At 43.8% G+C, this 23,361-nt stretch overlaps 1 pseudogene; it reads right to left on the bottom strand.

Moving 5' to 3' along the window:
* Positions 1 to 23,361, bottom strand: part of LOC138602369 (transmembrane protein 132C-like) — a 95,643-nt pseudogene that overhangs the window by 54,093 nt on the left and 18,189 nt on the right.

The raw sequence follows: 23,361 nt of genomic DNA, 5'->3' as shown, positions 1-23,361 counted from the left end.
ATGTACGACGACCACAGCACGTCATCGTTTCTCTCTCTTTATTCCTTCGCCTCAAGTCCACATTAAAATATGCATGACTTTGTGTTACAGCTGTCAAGTCTGTGGGCTCAAACTAATCAGAGTAAATCCTCATGAGAAACATGGAGGATAAACAAGTGATTAGAAGGCCAAGCTTATGATTGTCTGTGTGAGAGAGAGACACACCAACCCACAGTTAGCCAGCAGAGCTTATTCTGCCAGGACAGCTTCACTACCTAATCCCACCCTGTTTGTCAGCCCCTCCAGCCCCACATAGATCATGTTCAGCCCAGACTGCAGGAGCTGGAGGTAACAGCGCTGCAGAAGCTGGAGTGGACGTGTTGCCTGAAGATGTTAACAGCAGCGAGATAAGTAAAGGAAGTTGCAGCAGCTGGTGCTCCAGTAGATTTATGATCAGATGTCATTTCTGTTTTAATGTTCAGTGCAGTCCTTAATGTAGAGAGCCGTGTCCCACTGAGGCCTGAAAGACAGTGATTGTTACCTCCAACTTTAACAACATAAACAGGTATCAACCTGAATCATGTGGGAGGTGTAGAAACGCTTCCCTGCCTACCACACAAACTCGAGCAGATATGGAGCAGCACTCTCTTGGGGAAACCCAACTCCAGCTTCATTTCAGAATAAAAACCCTGCGAGTTTTTCACAAGTTCAAAGCACCCAGAGAGAGAAAGCGAAGCGGCCTCTGACCCCGTCGATATTCAAAGTCTCGGAGGCATGTGTCACTCTGAATGCTGCGCTGCATTCGTACAACCCTCTGCCAAGCTGATCACAAAAACCCCTCGGGGACGTGCAGCCTTCCAAAGGACGATGGACAGAGCGAGAGCAAAGAAAAACATGAAGGCAGGCAGCAGAGAAGTGGCAGAGCAATGCATTGTGGGCCTCCAATGTCCAATACATTCATCAATTTAGACATAAATTCAAGAGGAGGAAAGTGATGGAAAATCATTAGGGTAGAAAATACAAGGATTCAAATGACTCGCTGCGGGCAGCTGGTGATTGCTTTGTGATGGCAGGGCCCAACAGAGAGCAGATCTAACTAGTGACAGTCTCCCCAGGCTGCAAATCACTAATTACTTATTAATGAGGAGATGAGGAAAGTCTGGGCTTTCAAAGTAAACACTGGTGAGCAAACGGAGAGACAGAGATGGTGAAGAAGGGCAGAAGAGAGTGAGGAGCCTTTGAACGTCACATTGAGACAGAATTGAGTTTTAATTTGAGGTGACATCATTAAATACAAAAACAAAAGAGGTTTTTGCTCAGAGAGCAGGAATGTGTCCAGCTCAGTCTGACAGTGTTAGTACGACAGAAAAGGAGAGAGGATGTACGGAGAGAGGGAAAGGTTAAACAACACAAGGACAATAGAGAGAACACAAGACAGGAAGGCAGATAAAACACAAGAAGAAGAACAGATAAGTACAGAAATGGAAATGGAAAAGAGACAGACCTATCTGTGGTGACCTTTACAAAGAAGTGAAGCACAGAGGAGTGCAGTCAGGATCAGGCTAATACACCGAGGAGAACATCTTTATCCAACCTTTTCTCCTGCTGATATTTCAGCAAACAATGACCGATAACAAACAGCCGAGACACCCGACCTGTAAACCTGAAATGTGTCAAAGGTCAGAATCAGCTGACTCAAACATCTGACCTCAGCTAAATCCACTTCTCTGGTCATAACCCGACACTGAAGCTGCCTCCTTCACCTGCTAAACCTCTGACTAACAAAAACAACTCCTGCAGCCTGCATGAATCTCACACTTCTACCTTCACACTCTCACATATTAGAAACTCATTTGCATTCATCAGCAGCAGCATCCCCGGGGGGAATCAGTGAAAACATGTAGGATTGTTTAGTCAAAATTATAATACAGCTGGGGCAGTTTATCTTTGAAAAGCCCGTTAATTTGTTCAGGAGGAAACGTGTTTTCATTTGCATGTTGAATAAGGAGAAGCTGGAGAACCATTTTCCAACGTGTTCCACCTCTCTCTTCATGGCTAATGAGGCAGCGAGCAGCCAATGACTGATTCCACCGGGAGCCTTCAGCATGACAAACACACCATGACGTTACAGTCAGCACAGAGCATGTCCACACATGTAGGTGTGTGTGTCAGCATATCTGTGTGCAGCTGTCTGAGTGTAAATGTGCATATTCATGGATCTGTGTGGACAAATGTGTATTTTTCCAGCTGCCTGCAATTACATTCAATATAATTACATTAGATTAGTTTAGATTACATCAAATCAGCCAATCACACAATAAAGCAGAGAGAAATGGCTCTAAAACAGCTCTTCTGTTAAGAGAGAAGATTTTGTTGTGCATCCAAAGTAACAAAGCTGGTTAGTAAGGCTGCACAATACGGGGAGAAAATCAGATTTGCACTAGAAAATGCAATTTCTGAAGAAAGTGTGGTGTGAATGCTGCATGCTGAAAAAGCTGGTGCTTTGCTGCCAAAGCTGCTTCTAATAAGTAATGTATGAAAGATGTGGAATATATGGTAGAAAAACTGCTAATGCTGTGCTTTAAAGTTGAATGAATATCAGTCATGTATAAAAGATTTGAAGATCTAAAAGTTGAATAAAATCAGTAATGGAAGAAAGATGTGGTTTAAATGTTTATTAATGTAAGTGTGATGTCTTGCTGTGTGTTGAATGATAGACGCTGAATATCTGATGAACAGCTGAGGCTAAATAAACTGCATTGTCATGTTTAATGTGTGAAGAAGCAGTCATAAGATCAGCATCATAAGACTCTGATGACGCAGTCGGGTAAATTTCATGTCTCTACTGTCAGAAATGTGGCCAGGGCAGCGAAATACAAAAGTGTTCACATTCAGTGTCCTCCTAATTTCTGACAAGTTTTAACATTGGAGTCGATGGGGCAGTTGGTCAAGTTTCTGTTTCAATTACTCTTCTCCTGGCAAAAAGTCTACATTGCTTTGCTTTGATAACTAGGTGAATGTATGAATGAGTTGTGAAGTCTTGACATTTTGAACATCCCGCACATTCATTTCAATAAGGAAAAACTTTTTGGAAAACCTGGAATATTTTGGAAAGCATTTTTGTACTTTGTACTTGCTTGCAGCATTCACACCAATTATTTTGCATACACAGATTTGGGGGGTTGCAAGGTGTGGCCATGGCCACTGTGGGCTTCAGCCTGGCCACCCCAGTCTTAATTGCAGGCTGTCCAGGTATATTAACGGCCGCTCAAGTATATTTAGCGACTAATTCTAACATGTTTCTTATTTAATCCGTCGAGGATCGTCATCCAGGATTGATTAATAACTGAACATTCTCCCCTCGCGCTCCGCCTCTCCTGTATCTGTCACGGGCAGCATCTCCACACATGCTCAGAGAAACAAACACACATACAGCGACAGACGACTTCTAGTATATCATCCTGTAAATGCATTGACTAAGGTGTGACGCTCCCTTTTAAATATGGACCTTATTATGCAAATATGTTACAGTACACAAAGTACCCTCCTGCATGAAATTAAAGTCTGCATTTATTGTAAAAAGCACTCAATGGAAGATAATTAAAAGTACTGCAGCGCTGAGTGAAGCAATAACATGTCGCACATTTGACTGTTATAGACACCATGACAAGGCTAAACTTCACAAATAGTCGAAATAATAGGAAGCAAAGACACAGACGACAAACTGAGGAAAGTTACTCTACAGCCTCCATGTTTTAGAAAATGCATTTATGTTTGCATTACTATTCTATTTTTCTTACCACTATGATGCACTGATTGCATCTGAAAGTAGCACATGGAGGATTAAAAGCTGTTCAGACACATTGTTGTGTTGTTTCTTCACTAGTTGCAGCAGACTGTTGTGGAGGAGAAAGGAGACACGGGCACGATGAGCAGGAAAAATAATGGGGAGAAGAGAACATAAATAAGTCATGATGCCTCAGTCGCTGGTAGTCGCTTTGTCTTTGTCATTGAAATGATGTTATTTCATAAAACTTTCTTATCTCTAAAACCAGAGATGAATCCTTGACTTTGCCAATCACAGATTATTTTGAACCAGCTGTTTTCAGTTTTGTTATCCAAACAACAACAGTTTGGTGCAGCTAATACAGGACTGGACTATAACTGTGTAGCCTGCAAACTATGATAAAGTAGTGTTTGGAAACAAAGATGCACTGTACTACATTAGTTAAACCCTACATGATTAATTTCAAGATATGATTCAGACAGTGACTCAGAATTCCTTTAGACAATTCCCTCTGTCGTTTGCCTCAGCACCACTTGAGTCATAAGTGACAGATAGGTGTCCTGTAATGTTGTGCATTGGGAGGTTTGTGGTTTGAGTGTTGGAGTTTTTTCGCCCGAAACTGCTTTCAATAAAAGTTCCAGTGATTTCTGCCTGTTAGTATGTTTAAAAGAAGATGAGAGGAACAGGGAAGTAAACTGTGTTCTCCCAGGAGGAGGCCGACTCACCTGAGGGTAAAAATCTGCACTGAAGAAAGCGTGGACAGAGCCAGAAAAGCAGAGAGTGTTTCTCTCTGCCGGATGGGTTTGGATGGTGCCATCACCACAAAGTTATTGTCCAGCTTCAGCTCTGACAGCGGCTGAAACAGCCTGACGCTCCCGATGCGCTGCATAGGTGTGTGCCCTGCAAAATATCCCATCGGCCTCTGCTGGTCTGGGCGGACGGAGCTGCCCTTATTGGAATCCTCTGAGCTGCAGTCTCCGCTGTCCGTGCTTTGAACCATGTAGTAGACCCTCGGGGACCCTCTGCCTGCCGGGCCTGACGGTGGGCGGACTGAACCAGCTGGCCAGGCGCTCCAGCTCGGAGACACATATGCCCAGCTCACCTTTTAGCCTGCAAGTCCCACGCACTTCCTGAGTCTCGTGAAAGGCGAACATCCTGACACAGGGCAGCTTTTGGATGGCGCTGTAATCATCCCAGTCCCTCCCTGCAATATAGAACCACACCTGAACCTTTGGCCAGCTGGGGTGAATCCTCTCACTGATGATGTAGGTGTGGACCTTCCAGTGGAACGTAAAAAGAGGTGATGATGATGCTGATCTCGGTGCTGATGTTGGTGCTGATGTTGGTGCTGATGATGAAGAGAAGGACGGTGTGGTAAACGGCCCTGGCAGCGTCTGCAGCAGCTCCAGAGGGACAGGCTGCTGGACAGACAGAGGCCCATAGCTGGCGTTGACAAAGGGCATCTGCTGAGCCTGGTGGATGAAGAAGGACTCTGTGTGAGCCTGCAGGCTGGAGTTCCTCATCAAGTCCTGATTGGCCTCCTGTAAGAAGATAGATCGGCGTTGGGCCGAACCTCTGCAGGCCCTCCAGGATCACCTTGCTGTCCACCACTGAAACACAGAGACAAAATGACAAAGAAGAGGTTATCTACCTGCTAATCTTTGCTTCAACAACTAAGGTAAAAACACCTGAAAGAATTCAGGACACTTCTGGTCATGCTTCATGGTACTTGTATTTCTATGAGGAAGATTTACAGTCTAATCCCATCAACAAAACCTGAGCCAGGTGTGAAATCAAAGAGCACAATGAGAAAAACAGGAGGAAATAACTTACAACCTGAACAGCACCAACTCACATTTTCCATTTGTATGCATTGCCTCTAACCTGAGGCGATCGTATCTACAGTCAGTTTCTTGTGGTGAATGTTAAATGGTTTACTACGTCATCCCAGGCCACACATGACTTGTTGGATATGATACACTCGACCTGCACGTGTGCCACATCCAGTGAACCACCTCTGGCAATCAGGAAGAATTAAATAGAACTTCATATTTCTCAGGGAAATTCTAAACTTAAAAGCTACTTTTTTTGGTGACTTTTAAGAAGATTAATGGCAATTTATGCACACTGGAAATATAATCTTGCCTATATGTCGAGATTAGACTCTGTTGTGACTTCAAAAAGGAGTAAAATTTTTGACTCAAATAGCAGCAGGTAACCCTTTCAGAGTATCTTATTGCCATGAGCTGTGGGTCAGTTGTCGCTCAATCGAACGGTTGGGGGTTCGATCCCTGACTGCTACAGTCCACATGTCGAAGTGTCCTTGGAAAGACACTGAACCACAAATTGCTCCTGAAGGCATAGCTATCAGTGTCCTTCTTACGCCGTGTCTGACTCACAACTCCTCTTCCAACACATGGCACATCAAGTCATCTGACCAGAAAGCTCATCCAACCTCAGCAGACCCTGCAGGGCTCTAAAGCTCGCTTCCTCTCCATCCTGCAAATCGTCCCCACCCTCTGTTTTTCTTCCCCATCATGCTCCAGAGAGTCGGCCTGATGGAGTCGCCCATGAGAGGACATTGATTTTCTCTCCTGAAGCCTCCATGCTGTTGGAGACGGGGCGTGGCAGTGATTTGTGACAGTTCATGGCAGCAGAGCAATGACCTGCTCACCAGATGGACAGAAGCAGCTTCAGGCAGAGAGCTTCAGAAATGACCATCGCAGCTCTGGCACAGAGGAAGAGGAGGAAATGAGGATGTAGTGAAGGTTTACCCACCTCATGAAAATTAATATAAAATCTGTACTGTACCTTTAACAATATACTGTAAAGACATTACGGTTCTGCACTCTGATGAAAAACTGTTTATATGCATTTAATAACCTCTCATATTGGTAGAGTAGCTTAAAGAGATATCATGCATAAGTCTATTTGCAGTAATGGAGGAGATGATGGACAGCTCCTGGTGCTGAAATGATGTTTTCATTACCTGCCTTTCATTTATACGTCTTTGAGAGGAGTCTTTTATCAGAAGGTGCTGCTCTGACTGTAACACAGACTAATGATGGAGCCAATAAATCAATCAGAGCATTGATATGCAATCCTTCTTCTTCTGCTGTTACTTTAAATCAATGTTCAAATGATGGCCTTTGTCTCGAACGCAGCTGTGAAAACTGTTTGTTACCCAAATAAAACACAACCATGAAGCTGAACCAAATTACAAACTCTATTGCATATAATCATATGTATTAAACTCAAATGAAACAAAGCCATAATAATACAAATAAATGCATCATAAATATTAATACGTTACACTTTTCTGTCTTCATGTTTCACACTTTCTTCAAACTCCTCAGACTCCAGAGTTAAGCTGCATTTTTATCCACCACTGCCTCCCTGATGGGGAGGAAGACTAAAGGCCTCCACTGAGACAGTTCACAGTGAGCGACTGCTGGAGCACAGTTTTGACCGTGAGAAGGATGTTTACTTTGAAACGTGACAAAACAGAGAGCGATGTCATGTGAGGAGCAGGTGCTGAGCTGCTGCTGGATCGTGCTTTCAGTACAGTGAGAGGATTTTCCTGTCTCTCTGTTTCTCTGGGGGACGTGACACACTGTCCTAGTTTCCATTTACCATGACACAGATTCAACTAAATACCTCATAACAGCCAGAGAAATGTTGCAATTTGTAACTTCAGATTTAGATGAAGTCCCTTCCTATGACACCAAAAGGTCATCATAAATAAAAAGGCAAAGCTGGTGTGATTTGTGGCCCTGAGATGCCCTTGGAGTTCATGTCTGCATCTACTGTCCGTGTAAATCATGTCTGCAGGACTGTTTCTGCAAATGAAGGAGGGAGTGATTTGTGCAGAGAACTTAACCCCTGTGGTAAATCCCGGCTGTGAAGTCTTGTGGAGGATTTCTGGGCACCGCCGACCCCTCAGGACGCGGGCCGAGGAGTCAGATCACATATCAAACATGCAGCTGAACTGGAGCAGCCTCATCATTAGACATACGTTGCATTCGGGGCCTACTGTCTTGATGTTTTATTCATGTACAGTGAGCCAAGAGGCCCACAAGAGCATGGGTCTTTCAAATTAAAATGCATTAAGAGTGTTTACCATGGAATTTATATCCTAATACATACTACTTCTAAAATTACATCTCAAAATGATATTAAAGCGTCAAACTGTTTTCTTAGAATCACCTGATCTCATCTCTGCTGAGCAGAGCTGAACTTCACCCAAGAAATATAATCCCTTCATCTCTCCTCCCTCCTCCTCTTCTCCTCCTGTCTCAATCCTCCACCATGTGTGCATCCTGCTACAAACTCCCTGATCAAACATATTAAGTTGGTCTGACTTCACTTATCAATCAAACAGATTTCCTGATATGAAATCTATAGAGAGAGAAGAGATGGAGGTGAGAGGTGAGAAGACGACATCAAGAGAAAATGGAGAGCGGAAGAAAGAGATGGTGATGATAGAAAAGGTCAAAGGTGAGATGTGTATGGCCCTAACTCTTCATTGTATGGTTTGGTTTAAAATTAGACTTGTTTTTCTTGTACTGTCACAAACACAGCAGAACATTGTGACTGCCTGCTTTACAAGAGTTCACAGCTTCTCCAACCTGCTGCTGTCTCTTCTCTCTCTGGAAAAACAAGCACATGTGGTCACTGACGAGGTCTGCATGTGAAATCTAAATGTGGTCCATCTTTCTGTCCATCCATTATTTACCACATACAGTTCTACTGTGGTCCATGACAGCCTCAGAGGCAAAGTCTGGTTCGGTTGTTCATGTTTCTTTGTAACACACCTTTGTTACCTCGTTACAATGAAGGCACATCCTGTTTGTGTCTTCTACTGCTGACATTTAAAAGCTGTTTCCAGAAGTGCACGAGGTAAAACATTTGGACCTGATCTTTCTGCAGCATTTTCTTTTGTTAAACATTTGCTCTGTGTGGGAGCTTTGCTCTGCAGAGGAGCTGCTTAGGGGACCTTGAAGTCACCATCAATGGACCTGATGTCGGTCAGGATGAGAGGGAACTGTTCTTATTTCCAGCCTTAGAACAATGGAGAGAAAAGGGTGTTTTGGCCTCTTGGAGGGCTGGATATAAATGTCAGCTGCTGCTCAGACGGAGGAAACGCCATTGGCAAAGTAAGGAAGCTAAAAACCTTACCAAAGATGGTTTGATATTATTTTGTGCTGAGAAGGAGGGAGGCTGACAGACAATTAAAACACTCTGGTTTAAACAAATGTAATCAAACATTATAGTAACAGTATTTTAAGGCTAAAAATTGTTGATGTACATGAACCAAGACAGTTTCAAAAGCCTCCTTAAACTCACTTCAGGCTACTAGATATAAAAGCGTCTTCAGTGGGCAGTAACACAATCCCCTGGTTAGTGAAACGTCCTGTCTGATGTCTCCACACAAACAAAACACACAGGAAGTGTAATCGCTCTAAGTGGCCATCACATGCCCCCTGACACTGCAGGAGAAGCAGAGCAGAGAGGCCGCTCCCAGCTGGAGGTTCATCAGATCACATCAAAGCAAAGCACACCTCATCTTTCATCAGCAGGCAACACATTTATGCAGCGATCGATAGGTGGAATCACATTTTACCCTTTCACAGAAATGAGGGAAAATGAAGTATCGTGACCCGACCAAGATGGATGGAGCACGGCCGTATGCCTCACAGATATCAGCAATAAGTCTGAGCAAAGTGTTTGTGAGAAACTTGTTTTCGTCTCAGACAAAAAGCTCATGGCCTCTTTAGTTTAGGTCACATCTGTCGATAAATTCACAGAGACTGAACACAAGTCATTGTTCTCCTCCTGAGCACCAGCCTCTCCTCTCAGCGTCCAAGCACACACACAGAATCAATACAGATATATTATGAGCACATGCAGTGTTCCTTTGGGACTGCTGGTCTGCACGAGGAGAGTCTTCACACAGACAGCCATAATCTCCTGTATGAAGCCGCAGGCAGCAAACGTGCATCACTCAATGAAAGTGATTCAAAACAACGACTTCATTATTCATGTGCACATTAAACATAGATGTGTTCACATGTTCTCAGATTATGGGAGCAGACACAAAGATCAATCAGCTTTTGTGATGAATCTGTTGTTGTGTGAAACATGTTACAGACAGAACAAATGAAACAGTCCAACCATACCACTGAAGAAGGGACAGAAAGAGAGCTGAAATATCCTCATGTTCTCTGCTGACATGGAGACACAGAGGGTAATTACACATTACATGGTCCAAACAACGTCTAAATGACTTGTTTGTAAACTGTCAAGTCTTAAAGAGCCAATATGTTTCAGCTGCCTCGATTAGATCCAAAAGGTAACTGCTGCCAGAATGACATTTAAAATCCATCCTCCGTCTCTGCTCGCCTGGAAATTATCTATTTCAGAGTTAAAGGAAACTTAAAGAAACACTAACAGACATAAAAAAGATAAACCTCCTGTTTGGGCTTTGGTTATGAGCGACTCAGGAAAACTTCCAGCAGCTTCCGAACATTTCTTCGTCTGCATAAAGAACATTTTCCCGCTCGTTCTGCTCGCCGTCACATCTCCCTGGTGGGGCTCGTGAGCAACAGCACTGAACAGTGATTGGCTGGAAAACAAGCGCAAAGCTTTCTGCCTTGAAGACACATTTGGGACGTGAATGGGCTTTTTATGACACTTCAGCTCGGCCTCTGGGCCCGGTGTTGTGAGTTGTTGAAGGAGGAGGTGAACGGCGGAGCAGGGAGCCACTGAGGAGCCGGCGGTTGTTTCGATGAGATGAACTCGGAGACGAGAGCTCTTGAAAGAACGAGGCCGAATGTGCTGAGCCGAGCAGAGCAGCAGTTAGCCTTCCTATGAGGGGACCACAGGGGTAATCCAAGGCTTCAGCTTTAACTGTGTGGACTCTGACGATGTCATTTAAGACCTCAGATTGCCCAGTGAGCTTATGAATGTGAGCGGCTCTCAGGGAAGTAAGCACACTTTGAAAGTGAGTCAAATAAAAGGAGGGACAGTGACAGATGATGTGCTGCTGTGCTGAGACAGAGGGAGACCTGCATCATAAATAACAATGACTCTCTGCACATGCTCATCATATCCAAGTGAATCCATTTCTGCTGTACTCTATATTACACACTGGGGATGTGTGTGTGTGTGCGTGCGTGCGTGTGTGTGTGTAATGCAGTGATTGTGCAAACAGCAGCAGAGTTAGTGAAATCCACAGTTGATCAATCCTGATAAAACAGTCCTCGAGTCTTTAGTTTGTTGAGTATAAATGAGAATACAATTCTGTCAAAAAAGATTAGAAAGATGATTGTTGATGAAATCAGTGTTCAGAAGCATTTCGTCACTTGAAGATGTTCTAAAGTGAAAACTAAGAATGAAAGATGCTTAAATTTGAGAATTAAAGATAAGAGCAGGACGCTCGACAGTTCTCTTCTAATTACAAGAATTAAAACACAAGTTTATTTTTTCCTCTACAAAAGTGTATTTTATTCTCTCGTCCTCAGATCACACAAACAGAAGGAAAGCTCTGCTGAGCGTTCTATTATAACAGGCTGTAAAACCGTATATTAAAGGGCTGTAGAGGTAAGTGAATGCATCTTGAGGTACAGACAGTGTGCGACATACCCAGTGGCAATCGGGGGGTCCCCGCTACCTAGTGCTGCGATCTAGGGATGGGCATTGCAAATTAGCCAAGGCTATAAATGCTGTCGTGTGTGGCATCGGTTTACTTGCTTCATACTTATCCCTATACAAATAAACATGAAATAAATGTGCTGAAGTCTTACACAGACTCAATACGCGTTACACAAGATTTCATGGACACAAGCCATGGCGATCAGCCAGGATATCCACGCGCTGCACATCATCCAGCTTTTTACAAGTGAATCCAAAGTCAGCAGGTAATGAACTCTGTTCTCACCGTTCTCTCATATTTTCCAGACTTTATGCGCACGTATTTTCCATCGAGTGTAACCATGAAGTGGAAGCAGAAACAGATCCACAGCTTTCACTTTGTACGGGGGAACGTCGGCTTCTCTAAACGACACAGGGATTGCGGAACATTTGCAACAGCGCCACCCTTGGAGGACGGCCTCACCAGAAACAAACATGTATTCACTGACAATATGCTGTAATAGGAAACACCACCACAACTACATTTGTCTGTAGGCTGTTCATATTTGTGAATAAAGGTTTTGCAGTTTGAATAATAGATACTGGACACAGGAAGCTTTTAAAATACATTTTTAGGGACAATTGGAAGTGACAAATAATTTTCTAGAGACCCCCCAAAATGTTGCTGCGTTCTGTGGATGGCTGTAAAAACACAAAGCTCCTAAAGATTCATGTTTTACACCTGGAGGATGTGAATCTGCTGCCTGGTGGAGGGGGGCTTTAAACAGGAGTGGAGGGGTTGTGTGCTCCAGTATAAAGAGAGCTCTACGTGTGGCAGCATCAGGTGTTCAGGTTTATGTGGTTACAAGTAGAAAACGGTGATTAGACCACACAATGCAGACAACAACACAAACAAGAGTCCTGGAGAGAAGAGATCAGGATCGTACATGTTCTTATAATGAAGGTGTTTCTATGTGAGGGTGGATTTGTGTCATAATGTGCATGTTTGTGCTGTAGAGGGATGTAAGCATGCACCTCACTGCTCAGCCTATAGATGCTCAGAGTTCAGCCTGTAAAGCCCTGACTGTAATATCTGTACGTGCAGCCTGAATGTTTCAAAGTGCTGAGGAATGAGTGCAATGAGACGCCTCTGGCACAGACACAGTGGACTGCGCTGATCGTTGGCACTGGAGGAAAGCGGTGCCTCTGACAGCAGTGAGGTGCTGAACAGCATGGAAGAGAGGAGCCCGGTCTCTGTGGCCCTGAGGAAGTCCACTGCACGCTCCAGCAGAAGCAGAGAGAGAGAACACAGTCATTTCACTGCTGCTCAGAAACTATGAAATGAGGTGAACTCGGAGGTCTCTCCCTGCAGCAAGCAACGCTCACGGCAAACGTTATCATATCCTCCCCCGAAAGAGCCTCAGAAACTTGAGAGTGTCTGAGTGAGCTCAGTGGTTCGGGGGATGGGCGGGGAATGGAAATAAAGAAGCAGAGAGAAAGGCTGTCTGTCATTCTCACTCAATGCTCACACCTGGTTTTATTTGTCAGCCTCGTCTTGCTCTCAACACATTTTGTGACGAAGACAATCTGTGATGGTTTAGTCAGATAATCACCTCACGACCGCCTCGGGTTTGTGCCGAGGAAAAGCTTTTCACAGAGTTTTTTTATAGCGGTCATAAAACAAGATGCAGCTCATCATGAAACGTCACTTTTTATCACTCATTGATTAAATATGTGATACAGAGGCCCAAGGTTACACAAGCTAAAGGTAAGCAGAGTAAATCAAGAGTCAATGTAAGTTTGAGATGGTCAATCTGCTCTTTCATCTTCTACTCGATGGTACGACTATGAGAGAGTTATCTTGTTTCTCTCCTCGTCCCCATTTCACTCGAGCACGAGGACGACTCCATGAGCCCTCAGTAATAACAGGGCGGAGAAATCACAGGAGAGAAACAGGCTGGGAGTCTTCAGGTAGAGAAACGCTCTCAGGTTGACTTGAAATGTTTCTGAACATGGATCAAAAGTGGACTGGTGCAGTGAGGCTGACTAAAGTAAGCTGTAGAAACAGAAGAAGGACGCACAAATGTGGAGACAGCTGGAGAGAAGACGAGTCACTACTTCTCCATCGATCAGAAACCTCAAAGACAACAGATGTGAAAATCAGGAGGAAAATCTGGACACGTTTCAGGTTTAATCAACACATTTGATGACCTGTTAGCTGTTAGCTAACGTTAACATTCAGCAACTTAGCCTACTAGATAATCTTACCGTTAGCTAGGAAGTGGCTATAAGCTAATATTAGAGTTTGGTTTTCTTACAGCTTACAATTAGAAAGATTTGAATTCAAAGGTAACAAATTGTCTTCATAGCTAACGTAAACGTAGGTAGGAGGTGGTTAAATGCTGTTATTAGCTTTCGGCTAACGGTAGCTAACGGGTTATCAAATATGTTGTTTTGCCTGAACTCAGAAAATGACTGAAGTACTTTAAATCTCTTTCTAACAGCTGAAACATTCAGACTCTAACTCCCACATAAACTCCATGTACGACTCCTCTCGGAGTGAAAAAGCCTTTAAACTCACTTCTTCAGAGACGCCTGAGGCCCACTGGCTGGTGAAAGTCTTAAATAAGTCTCATCACGACGTGTTACATCAGCAGGATCAACTTTAACATCGCTCACTCAGGTTGATTCAGTGACGGGTGTCTGATAAAAGTGAGTGAGCAACAGTTCACTATGGTGTGTTGTGTGTTCAACTGTGTCACTGCTTTGAAATGTATCATCAATGAGCTTTTATTGCAGCTATAGATGCTACATAGAGCACTATGAAGCGAGGTCACATGATCAGTAACAGTCGCAGGATATTAAAGCTCTAAACTACAGCAGATCTTATACTGAACAACCACTGCAGCTTTAAGAGACACACAGAACACATATAGTTTAAGAGCCGTCTATAAGGTGCCAACAGCATGAATAAAACTTGATCAGGTTGTTTCTTGTGAGTTTTCTCAGTGAAAGGAGTTTACAGGTATTGACTGAAGTGTTTTCCTCTAATGGAGGTGATGTTGTTTTAAGGAGGTCGTTTAAATCTAAAGCTTAGATGACCAAAGTAAGACGGGGTAAAAGTAGCAGTGCAAATATCCCAGGCCTATTATAGTAAAATAAGCAGTAATGGTAGCCCTCTGCCCGGGTTATAACGAAGCTATTAATATGGCAATTTAACTGAGCAAATGTTTTATTAATGTCGTATCACCGCACACATTCCCTCCTGTGAGGCGATCTTCTCGTATTAAAGGAGCTGCGACAATGTTTACTAAAGTGAAATGTAGTTTAAGGTCATCACTGAGGTTTCCTTCTCTACAGTCGACTGGGATCAAAGCACAGAGTCAACATTGGGACCACAATGCTTTGACACACTATGACATCAACAGCAGTTAGATCACACTGTCAAAGGTCAGGACAGCCATTTTTAAAGTACTTCAGAATAAGCAGCACAAACAGCTGGTGAACTCCAAAGCCCCCGGCTCCATTCAAAAGAGGACAACTTCTTTTGGCCACACGAAGAGCTGACCACAGGCAGAGCTTTGGCAGTCAGTCGGTCACTGACTGTATAACATTAATAGATGTAAGCACCGTGACATCAGCCTCTGGCTTTTCAGTCTTTTAGTGTCAAATATATTTTCCATTATAGTTTCAACGGTTCATTTTGCTCACGACTTTGTATCTAGGTGGATTTAAAGTACAAAAATCAATTTCACAGACATGTTTCCAAGTGTGACTGCTCAGTTATCAGTTATATAAGTAAGTTATAATCATGGCTGTAACCTTTATGTGCTGGTTGATCTGAGTTATTGCTCTGCAGACTTACAGCTGTAGTACTGACACACAGACTTATTGCTGCCAGTCAACAATCAAAGTGACATAACTTTGTTTCACATCTCTGTTGAGCTTTGCTGCTGAACATTCTCTTCATTCTTTATGAGCTTTTAGTTTCCACATCCTCGGCCTCCACCGCTGTATAGCATGTATACGCTTTCATACAGTAACATGTAGTTACAATGACATATGTAACAGTCTGGCACTTCATTGATCCGTGTCCTTGGAACTCAGACAAAAGCATGTACAGAAAACCTTTAGTGTTCCCTTCTGACTTGTTCTCATGCTGATCATCCAGATGCCATCAAGCTCACAGTCTGGACCACTTGTCCTCTCTTTAGCTCTCAATATTAACATGAACCTGTTTGTCAGAGGATCAGAGAGGTGAGCTCTCTTGTGAAGAACAGCGCTGCTTTGAACATTAGCAGAAATGGATCAGTAAGAAGAGCATCAGACTGTAATGGCCTGTGTCTCTGTTGAGTGCACTTATATTTCCTCTCTTGATCTTCTCTATTAGCATGTGCATGGGCCCATTTGTGCTCACATGCATTGGTATTCATATCACATGTGTGAGCTTCCAGAAAGCAGAGCAGGCTGTTAGAGAAAAGCACTCTGTTGATGAGAGCAGATCAATATCTCAGCCTGCTGTTAACGTCTCCGACCAAACTGGGAACTTAAAATGATTCTTCAATCAAAGTTAATGACCTCTTTTAAATACACGCACAGGAGAACTTTTTTATGTAACCAGACACAGTGTGTATCTTTGTTTTAACAGAGCCTGTGTGAATACAATGACACAAACAGGCTCTGTTAAAACAAAGACCCTCCCTGACTTTGATCACGGCTCCCAGGACGGAATATAAACCAGTGCAGATGGCCGGCCAAGCAAGACAGGACGTCCACTGAGGACAAAAAACAAGCCAAGTGTGATTTTATTCATCAGTCACTGCAGCTGATTTACCACAAACGTCTTTACTTCAGCCTCACGTTCAGTGGCTAGTTGTCTTTTAACACCCAGCTGGGCCGTTCACGAGCATCACATTGGGCATCGTGCCTCGCAGCTCTTGGCAGCTTGGCGTCGCTCCCCCTGGACACTCGCAAGCTCTTGTTTTTATTTTCTCACTTCAGCAGCGAGAGCCATCAAAGACAAAAGCACAGTTGCTCTTTGTCACACAGAGACAACAGTCATTAAATTTTAACAACTAGGAGGACTGATCCAGCAGGAGACAGAAAGTAGTCCCTGAGCAACAGTCACATGATGTGACACAGATTCAGACTGATAACATGCAGAGACCTGTTAATGGACTGATTGGGCTCGTTCATGTGTCCCTTAATGAGATATGATAAAACACAATGCATATTTAATTGACCCGAACATCAAATATTTATCTGCATGGATATTAAATCATTCAACATGTTACAGTGCTGCTTAAAGACACCGTCAGTCTCCAGGAATTAGTGTAGATTTGTAATTTGAATGTATCACACAAAGAGAAAAGCCAACAGTGTTGATCGCTGTTTATTGAGTCAGGATGCAACTAACAAGTATTCATACTCTCTAGTTTCACATGTTCAAAAACACATGTGATTGTATGAAACATGTGTGCACATGTGGGACATTTACTTTGCTCACAGGAAACAGATATTGTGAGGTATTTTAGACAAACCTGCAGCAGCTTCAAACTGTGCACACCTTCAGCAGCACCCATCTATGACATCATATCACAGTCTGTCAGCGGATACACAACTCTGGCCTCAAAGCTCCACGAGGACGCTTCATAGCCGACAGACGATCTGTGCAGGGCTCTCATTCTCAACTCAGCATCACTGTGAACTCGTCTCTGAGCCACACAGGATGTTTCACGCTCCTCATTCAGTCAGAGAGGAGATGCTTCAGAGGTCACACTGCTTCCTGTACGAGGGGGGTCTGATGTGGATGAGCCTGTGTGTGTGCGTGTGCAGCCTCTTTATGTTGGTGTGGAAATACACACAGGTTAGTGCGCTCGCAGAATGTGGAGCGTGTTTGTGTAAATGTGGGCACGAATACCTCGAAACACAACATGGAGCCGCTTTAAAGGATTTATGCAAAAGACGCTGCATCAAGAGCCAAAGTGTTTCTGACGTCAAGCAGAGACTGAAAAGAGTCTCACTGCTCAGCATGTAGAGTCGAGTCTGAATGAAGGTAGAACAGGAGATCAGATGAAGCCCGTTCAAGTCTTCAGTGTGATCGATTACAGCAGTTCAGCTGATGCAGACAGTGAACGACAGCTTGTGAGTCACACACACATTTTCTCGGCCTTTCAGGAGCCTGGTCGGATTGAAGGAGCTCATATTCAAAGAGAGTTTTAACACAGAAATAAAACATGGAGGACGTGAATGTGGCAGATTTCTGTGCTCAGAAATGTTTTCAGTTTTGCAGACAGATTCATAGAAACCTTCCACATGACATTTACTGCTGCTGCTCTCAGGCAGCATTTCTGTTTAAAACAAACGTAGAAATGTTTGAGCTCTGCTGCTTTTACAGCCGACACATAATTAATCCATTTTTATTCATCTCACAAAGTGCATTAGTTTTTATTCAGCATGAAATAAAGTTCATGCAGAGAAAAGATGAGCTCTTCTGTCCTCCCTCTCTCTCTTTAAACCTGGACTCCTCCGTCTGTCTCTCTTCCTCTTCTTCTCCTCCTCCTCTTCATCCTCCCTCTGTACCTCAGCCTGCAGCTAAACCCTGAACAAACAGGACGTCTACTCCGTCAAGTCAGCCCACGTCTGCATCTCATCACAGAGACTTTGCAGTGTCACCGTCTACAGAACGGCCTGACACCCTGTCAGTCACACACACACGCAGCATGTAGACTAAAGTAGTGACTGTGAGGAAACACATGTATACATGCAGGGGACAAAGTCACACTTACACAAACCTGCTCTGAAGCAGAACACCACAGGCTTTATCATGAAACCACTCTGTGTACATACGACCACAAAGAGAGGCAGACAAAGGCCAACACGATCCATACATACACAAACACTGAAGACAGTTTGTGTCTCTAAACAGACACACAGACTTTGTACATGAAGCTGAGAGGAAGTGTTCAGCGGCTGTCACAGCTACTGTCACGGTCAGCCGCCTCTCCCGCTGTGTTAGGCACACTACACCTGATCTACAACAGTCAATATTTACAGCCTGCCAGAGGAGACGCTCCCCGCCGCCAACACCAACCATTTCACTGCACCTGCTGCCGGATAATTAGACACATTTGTCTTTCATTTAGCCGAGCTTGAAGTGTGGGGAAGGCATCAGAGGGAAGCTGGAGGCATCCTTCATTTTCACTTTCAGTCAGGGTTTGAGCCAAAAACAGCAGAAAGCTTTTTTTCTGTCTTCATATCTGTAGCTGTGGAGAAAAGTTGGTGGGCTGTCAGTCTGCTGCTTCTGTTTGTTCGTCTGATTAAACGCCTCTTTCAACGTAACAATTTCATGTCTATATGATCCTTTAAACTATGTGCTGCTTTGTTTATTGTTTGTTTTCTGCCAATCAGACAGCAGAGCTTGTGAAAGATCTTTTGCAGTCTACTTTAAACTCCTGGATATCAGATTCCTCAAATTTATCAACATTACAATTCAGTGCTTATTTCACCTCCACTTAGAGTCACTGAGGGCTCTAATGAAACGCTCTAAAGCGCATGGCATGAGGTCGTTTAGGGCTGATGACCTTTTGTAATGAAGGAGCAAAGGTTGGATTAAGCCTTTTGATCATACATGTGTGTTTTGGGTGGAACATGAATCAAACCAATCAGAGTGTCGTCTCTCATTCCCTTTAAAAGCCATCTGCAGGCAGGCGCTTTGCTATTGGCGATTTAAGCTATTATACAGTAATAGACCGGACTCGGGCCGGCCTGTGTAACGTCTCTCCTTCCACTGTGCCCCTGAACACGCAGAGCACACACAGGCCACTGTGTGAAATACGGTGATGCACCGATTGAAGTTATATCCACTGAAGCGATCGAACTGCAGAAGAATGATGAGTGTCCTTCCAAACTAAAAGAGACGCTGTGAACATTTACACACGAGGAGCAGCAGCGTGACTTCATTCATTATTTAAACCTCCAGACACTCTGACAGGATGAGACAGGATCTAATGTTAACTGTTGTTACGTGTGCTGAACTTCACTGAAAGGTTGGCTGTTCATGTTTCTGAGCTGGAATCCACGGCTGTATTCTCTACTGTGTGTTTAACAGACACTGGACAGTCTGGTGATGATTATGGCTGTTGGTGGCACTGGTAGGTATGTTTGAGGCAGATGATACAATTTACTTTTAGGTGCATATGAGCGTGAGTGTGTGCATTTCCGTGAGCATTAGAGAGAGCATGCATCAGGGTGAGAGGCCCGTGCAGAGCTCGAGCAGGAATCTCCCTGAGGTGAAGAGGCAGAGGGAGGAGGGAGCGCTGAGCGTGTCCTCATCCTCTGATCGGCCTCATGCCGAAAGCAGTATGATGATGTCAGGAGGAAACAAAAGCTCGCCGTCTTTCAGCCCTCCGTCCTTAAAACAACTCTATTTGACTGTATCAGTAAGTGCGCTGATGTTTCCTCAGGAGGAGGAGCGCTGCTCGGGGTCTCTGTGTGTAACAAGCAGAGGAACGTGACGTGAACTCGCCTATGTGTGCAGATCTTACTCGACGTCGACGTCAGCTTCAGAAAGACTCCTCTGTGATATCTGATCTGAACTCCTGACCTGCTTGTGTTTCACGCCTCATTACACATTATATTAATTAAATATTCATTGAATGTGTCTGCTTGAGTGAGCCTTGTAGCCTCTCTCTCCCCTCTCTTGTTCCTGCGTGTGAACTCTGATTATGTTGTCAATGTCGCTCTCAGATTTCATCGCGCTGATTGTTGCACCGCTTCACACGACGTGAACCAGACGTGACCTGTCACACTCTGCAGTCCCGAGCCTGTTCACAGCACAGGATGATCTGCCCGGGATGTCGGGATGGTCGAGTCAGGTGTAGAGCGACTGTTAAAATGGTCTGTGTGACCTCTGACCACAGACAGAAGGTTTCTGCTGTGTGATAATCATGCTGAGACTGTAAAGGCTGCAGGCTTATTCTCCATTTGTACCCTCTCTTCTCTCTTAATTATCTCTAGCAGTTAAACTCTACACCCCTAAAGCCCAAATGTTTTTACATTCACATTACAGATTCTTCTAACTGAGGTGAAAGCTGTGGCTGCTCTCTGTATTTAGATGCTGCGGGGAGAAGCTTCCCTTTAGCACTAATCTGCTTTAACAGAACGACCTCTGAGTTGATCTTATGGGCAAAAAACCTCATTTAAATTAAATTCATCACTTTTCATGTCATATATTTTCATAATGGAGGCATTAGCACAGTGTTCCTAATTTCTGCAAGCAATTAACTTTTAAATTATAATGTTCAAACATCGTCGGGCCGTGGGATCAGATGGAAACATGGTTTCATCTCATTGCTCCTTATAGAGGAAATGATCTGCAGTTTCTCAGTGATCACTCAGTGAAGACGTGAAGGTGAGAAAGAATCATATTTCAACTAAATCTAAAGAGAAAACGTTTTATTTAAATGTGTTTCTTTCTCTGATATTGTTTTATTCTAATCGCTGTCTGGCTGTAAAAGCTGCAGAAGTTTGCAGCAGGAGATTTGTGCGTGCAAAGAATTGTGAGCACACTAATGAAAGTGCACAAATGTCACACACTCCTGCAGCTGTAAAATCACACTGATGGGGATGATGTTCATGGACATTTGTTGCTGGTGGAAGAAAACAAAGAGAAAACAGAGTGTAGCTGTAAAGTGGAAAAATCGAATGATGCCTGTGTGTTGTTTTGCTGTGTGCACACTGGAGGAGAGAGAGCGCTGGTGAGAGAAATCAGCACTCTGACAAACCTGGATGGATTCTGCAGGTCATTAAGATCAAACGATTCAACAGTGGAGAGATGGAGGCAGCGAGTCAGCGTGCGCGGCACGTGGAGGCCGTTCTGATTATCAGCCAGCCAGCGCGTTCCTCGACACGTTGATGCAGACAATCTTTTGCATTTTCAATTACACACTCCAACAGCGCTCTAACTACCAACACCAAGCTCATCTGCATGATGGAAATATAATCACACTGTGCCAACAACACTGTTCTGTTTTGGTTCCTCCTACAGTCCTGTTCACCCCCTCCTGTTTCTCTCGCTGAGATCATCTCCTGTGAGACGTCCACAAGCAAAAACATCAAGAAGAAAGTTTGACTGTAATAATGAAGCTTTATGGTTGAGTACAGAACATGTAGAGGATCTGTAACTAACTCAGTCTGCTGAGCTGATTATTCAAATATAGTTACTGAATGTATAATAGATAGAGCTGGTTTAATTACAGATAGTGTTTGAAAGTCTTGTTACTAAAGTGGTTTCCTTTTCACAATCTAGACATTTAGTTTTGTGTTTGAGGAACTTCATAAAGTTGTTTTAGTTTAAAGTTTTGCTTCTTTCCAGTTAAATAAGTTTTCAAAATCAAAGCAGTGAGAGACAAAAGCATGAAGTTAGTAAAATACATGAGAAACAGTGAAGACACTATTTTATAGGCACAACCCGAAGCTTAGGGCCCTGAGTCAGAAACACTTTGTGGACAATTACATCGACTCAAAATGCACATATGACAGCTGGAGGGAGAGAAAGTATAAGTATGTGTGTGTGTGTGTGTGTGTGTGTGTGTGTGTGTGTGTGTGTGTGTGTGTGTGTCCCTCGTTGTCTCTCCCACACACAGAGTAAGAGAGAGAAGCTCTTGACATGTAACTACTCTGCATGCTGCTCGTCTCCTCCTCTGCTGAGTCAGCAGATTTATTAATAGAACCAACAGAGGCAGAGCAGACGGCTGTTCTGACTCTGCTTTATGTTTCACAGGTGAATGAGCTCCTGGGTGATATTCTGCCTGTTAGCAGCGTGCTGCTCTGCTCCCTGCAACACACACTTCCTGTACAGGTGAAGTTTTCTCACCTCATTCATCATTTATACATCCTCTCAATTATAAGTAGCTGGGAACATTCCCTCTGTAATCAGTCACACACTGCACGCACACTGTACACTACATACACACTGCAGGGACACACATTAAATCACAGCTGTTATAATGTGCTGAGTAACAGTTTGTTTGTGCCACATGCTCACGGAAGAAATCCCTTCATTAACACAAGAACATCGTCCATGTTGTGACTGGATGCCCTCTGCTGGTCCAGACTGACCTGACTCAGCAACAACAGAGTGTCACTGTAACTTCAGCTGCTTACTGTACAGAGGTCACAGAGGAGAACAGGAACAGAGAGGGCTGAATACAAACTAGCTGCAGTGCAGGATGTGGAGCGCCTCCTCCTGCTTTACAAGTTAAAACAACACATCCTCGGCCATGTCGCACACGTGAGGAGCGGCTGTGCGAGCGGTCCTGGAACTTTTCATCAGGTTTCCTGGAGGTCTCATCACAGAGTTTCCTGGAGCGATATGTGGCAGCACAGACAGTGAGGTTACTATGTGCAGGCTGTGAGACTGAGACAACGTCAGGGCTCACTGAGGAACAGTGGGTTGAATGCAGCTGGCTGTCGAGCTGCTTTCTGGCTCCCTGTTAGTGACACATGATGCTGGCAGGTTTTAATCGGGTGTTTATCCATCTCTTATAAGATCCAACCACACCTCTGCCCTACTTTGCTTGTTAGCGTCCAGCATGTTGGCACGAGGAGGAAACCCTGCATATGTATGACTGTCTGACAGATGTGTTTCAGGACCAAAAAGGCTGAACTGTTAAAAAAGGAAGAAAATAAAACACGTTTCTTCCTTGTGTGATGAGAATCATGTTTAACTTGGTTTCACTGGTTTCACTTTCTGCAGCTCCCCAAAGATAAGCGTCCTCTTCAGTGTGTTTCACTCACTGTTTAAAATGCTAATCAGAAGCTAACTGTGGCTGAGATCTAACGCTCTCATTTGTCTGCATTAATTACACTAATGTCACAGAATGAATGCGTCGATGTTTCACTGATGTGAAATGACTCAATGCAGCAGTTTCAAAGTTTTCTGTTTAAAGTTTTAATTGATG

This window comes from Semicossyphus pulcher, unplaced genomic scaffold (genome assembly GCF_022749685.1).
Source record: "Semicossyphus pulcher isolate SPU_LCO1_2020_fin unplaced genomic scaffold, fSemPul1.0.p SCAF_22, whole genome shotgun sequence".
In the NCBI taxonomy this organism is placed as follows: Eukaryota; Metazoa; Chordata; class Actinopteri; order Labriformes; family Labridae; genus Semicossyphus; species Semicossyphus pulcher.
This window is presented reverse-complemented; position numbering and strand designations above follow the sequence as displayed.